The sequence below is a fragment of the Macaca mulatta genome, chromosome 8, assembly GCF_049350105.2.
Source record: "Macaca mulatta isolate MMU2019108-1 chromosome 8, T2T-MMU8v2.0, whole genome shotgun sequence".
In the NCBI taxonomy this organism is placed as follows: Eukaryota; Metazoa; Chordata; class Mammalia; order Primates; family Cercopithecidae; genus Macaca; species Macaca mulatta.
The window spans coordinates 14,433,937-14,437,504 of record NC_133413.1 but is presented as its reverse complement, the minus strand read 5'-3'; positions in this window follow the sequence as shown (position 1 = coordinate 14,437,504).

Genomic DNA, 3,568 nt, shown 5'->3' with positions numbered 1-3,568 from the left:
TATTCTGACTTTAGATGACATGGTGTTAGGAATGATGGACGTAAGGAATATGGAAGAGACTTCAGCTGTAGTGTAACATCTAAACATGCCAAAGGACCCACATTTTGAAGAATTACTATACCCAACATGGACGTTACTTCAGTTGCCTTTATTCTTCAGTCCACATCAATAAATTCATATGGAAGAGAAATTGTACGACATGTGTGTACCAAAGACTTGTTAGTGATCTGATCATAAATGACACGAGAGAGCTGAAACTGTCAACATGATAAACTAAAAGTCTTCAGCAACAGTTTTAATAATTTAAAACGTGTGGGACTTTCAGGTAGAGAATCTCTAGCTCTGTGTTCAGTGTGAAAATGTTTTTATGTGCAATTTGTTGTCAAATAACCTAAGAAAACTTTACTTGGATGAACCCTTTATTGGAATTTTCTGTGAATAAACATTCAGCCAAGCACTAGGCTTGATGTTCACAAGAAAACACAGTGATAAAATGCTGCTAAAATGGAAAATAAGAAAGGAAATCCTTTATAAGCTAAATAAGAAGGGAAAGTCTTTCCAAGGGCAATGAATTCTCTTGGAATACCAAACACTTCTTACTGGAGAAGTTATGCCTTGAAAAATCATGAGAAATCCTTTCTTCACAGAGTAACGCTTGTGGTACATGTGAGATTTCACACTGGACAAAACACGGTTAGCATCTTGAAAGGAGAAGATTATTTAGTGGTAATTCATTTCTTAGTTGACATTAAGCTTCTCACCTTGAGGAGCTATCAAATTTGAAAATCACTGTGGAGAAACCTGATAGATTTCTCATCAGAAAAGTGAGTCAAGAAGGTGGACCTCTAGAAAAAACTCTTAACACATAGTTTAGCAAAATAATTAAGAAATTTGAGAAAATGTCTATTCATAAAAATGCAGCACATAAATGTGTAATAGCAAAGTGACCTGGGCATAAATTGAATGCAGAATTATATAAGAAATCTCATTAAACATTTCCAAAAGATCAATACTTACAAATATTGAAAGAATACAATCGGTTGTTGAAAAAACTTAGTGTGTTGGTGAAGTCCTTCTTCCATTTATGCAGCCCTAACAAATCGATGTGCATCTGCACTCCTTGGCTTATGGGTCGACATTCTACCCCAACTTCCGAGTCTCCCCAGTCTTCGACGGCTCTTTCCTCACAGCTCACCTCCCTTTACTTCAATGTCCACTGAAACCACTTGTTTCCATCCAACCCTGGAACTGACACATCAGGGATCTTCAGCCCCACTCGCCAGATTTCTCAGTGTGTCATTGCATAGATTTAGCAAGGAAATGGAGGCTGGATCAAAGACACCTAGTATATGCATTTGGGTGTCCCCAGCCCTTGCCTCGGTCTCTGAGTAGTTACCTGGGATCCGAGAATAAGGCAGCCCTGCTCTTCTATCCCTCAGAAATCTCTTGAAATTTTGTCCCTGAAGCCTCTCTAAGTGGAGGTAGCAGTTCATCTCATGACACCCCAGAGTTTACTCAGGTAAGTCCTGAGTTATTACACAGAGGCAGATATAGCTGTGTTCCTTTTACTTCTGTCCAGAAGATAAAACACCAGCATGATAAAGCAGGCGAACCTGTCAGCCACCATGCAAGCCTTTCCTATATTTGACTCAATGTACTTTTCCAGAAGCAAAATGAAAGTTCTCACAGAGGGGGCTTCCTCTGCCTTGTCCTCAGAATTGGAAAATGTATTGTCCATCAAGGAGCCTCAGTACTGACCTAAAACTCAAGAGAAAACGTTTCCTGAATAACAAGTGGGATGATGACATGAAATTTTGCAAAACAGGCACAATCTTAACACGATAGGTCTTACTAAGGCTAAATGGCCTTATCCATGGTTGAAATTGACACATCATTATATTAAAAAATCTCCACAAGTGATTGATTTTACTCTGCAGCCAGGGTTTATGTCAAGTGTGAGGATGGTGTCTTGCATTGTCGCTTGGGCTTGGGTGCAGTGGCAAGATCTTGGCTCACTGCAACCTCCACCTCCCGGGTTCAAGCAATTCTCTTGCCTCAGCCTCCCTAGTAGCTGGGATTGCAGGTGCCTGCCACCAGGCTCAGCTAATTTTTGTATTTATGGTAGAGACAGTTTTTCACCATGTTAGCCAGGCTGCTCTGGAACTCAGGAACTCCTGACCTCATGATCCGCCCACCTTGGCCTCCCAAAGTGCTGGGATTACAGGCATGAGCCACCGTGCCAGGCCTAAAACCCCGTGTTTACTAAAAAAAACAAAAATTAGCTGGGTGTGGTGGTGGGTGCCTATAATCCCAGTTACTCGGGAGGCTGACACAGGAGAATCACTTGAACCCGGGAGGCAGAGGTTGCAGTAATCAGGGATGGTGCCACAGCAGTCCAGCCGGGCTACAGAGCAACACAGTGTCTCCAAAAAAACAAAAAACAACACCAAGAAACCCCTCAGATATCCAGATAAGAGGATACAGATGTATCCACTGTCATAAATTCTTCACCATGCTACAAGAGGGGAACTGACATTTTGGTGAATCTTTGTAAATCATCAATTTATCTATCATACTTTTATTTCACCAGTAGCATTGACAAAGCTAAGTCCTACAATTCCATTTGAAATTACCCTTAAAAAGAACAGACCTTTAAAACCTACTACACTCACTCTGGGGAAGGAATAAATATGAATTTTTAGCAAATTATATACGTCATTTTACCTTGCTACTTTGGAAATAGTACCTTTATCTTTCAAGCTGTACTGACAACATGTATCTTATAGTCAATGAAAAACTGAAACTCAAATAAGCGGACAAGCCTTATCAAGGTAACAAACTCAGGGAGAGGCATTGCTGACTCCAACACAGACCTTTCTAAGTGTCACGGCAGGCCATTCTATTCCTCGGGACACCCATCCTGTTCAGTAAAGCACTCAGTGACCACCTAGGAGGCACTCGCACTGCTCTTTGCCCTCCTGTGTGCCTTAAGTGCATTTTCATATTCAGGTTCTTGCACATCCTCTCTGGGGTGGGTTACCTTGTCCTTTGGGACAATTTTTCTCTCTTCGCAAGTCTGAGACAATCTAGAAAGCAGAAATCATTTCTGCCTTTTCCTCTCAATATCAGCATCCCATTTGCGGATCGTCAATGTGTCTCCGAGGAATAAAAGCTCCGGCTGGAGGAACAGTTTCAATAACCTAGCTTTAATGACATTACGTTGTATTGTCCATTCATTTTAATGTCCTAAAATTTTAATAACCCTAAGGGGTCACCATTTTAGATGAAACTATACCAGGAGATTCCTCTAAGGCCAAGAGCATCCAGCTGCTCCCATGAGAGACTCTACCCCCTACCTCGGGCTGTCCTTGGGGATGAGATGACCCTGGGGCTGATACTCACTAGACCCTCCAATAGACATGGCCACTGTGGGTATCCTGGGTCATCCCCAGACAGTTCTAAAATGCCAGGACTAGGAAAAGACAGGAGGGTGGCTGAGGACACAACACCCTGTAAAGTTTTCACGGGGAGACCTCAACCTAAAGACATTTTGGTAATATGTGCACTT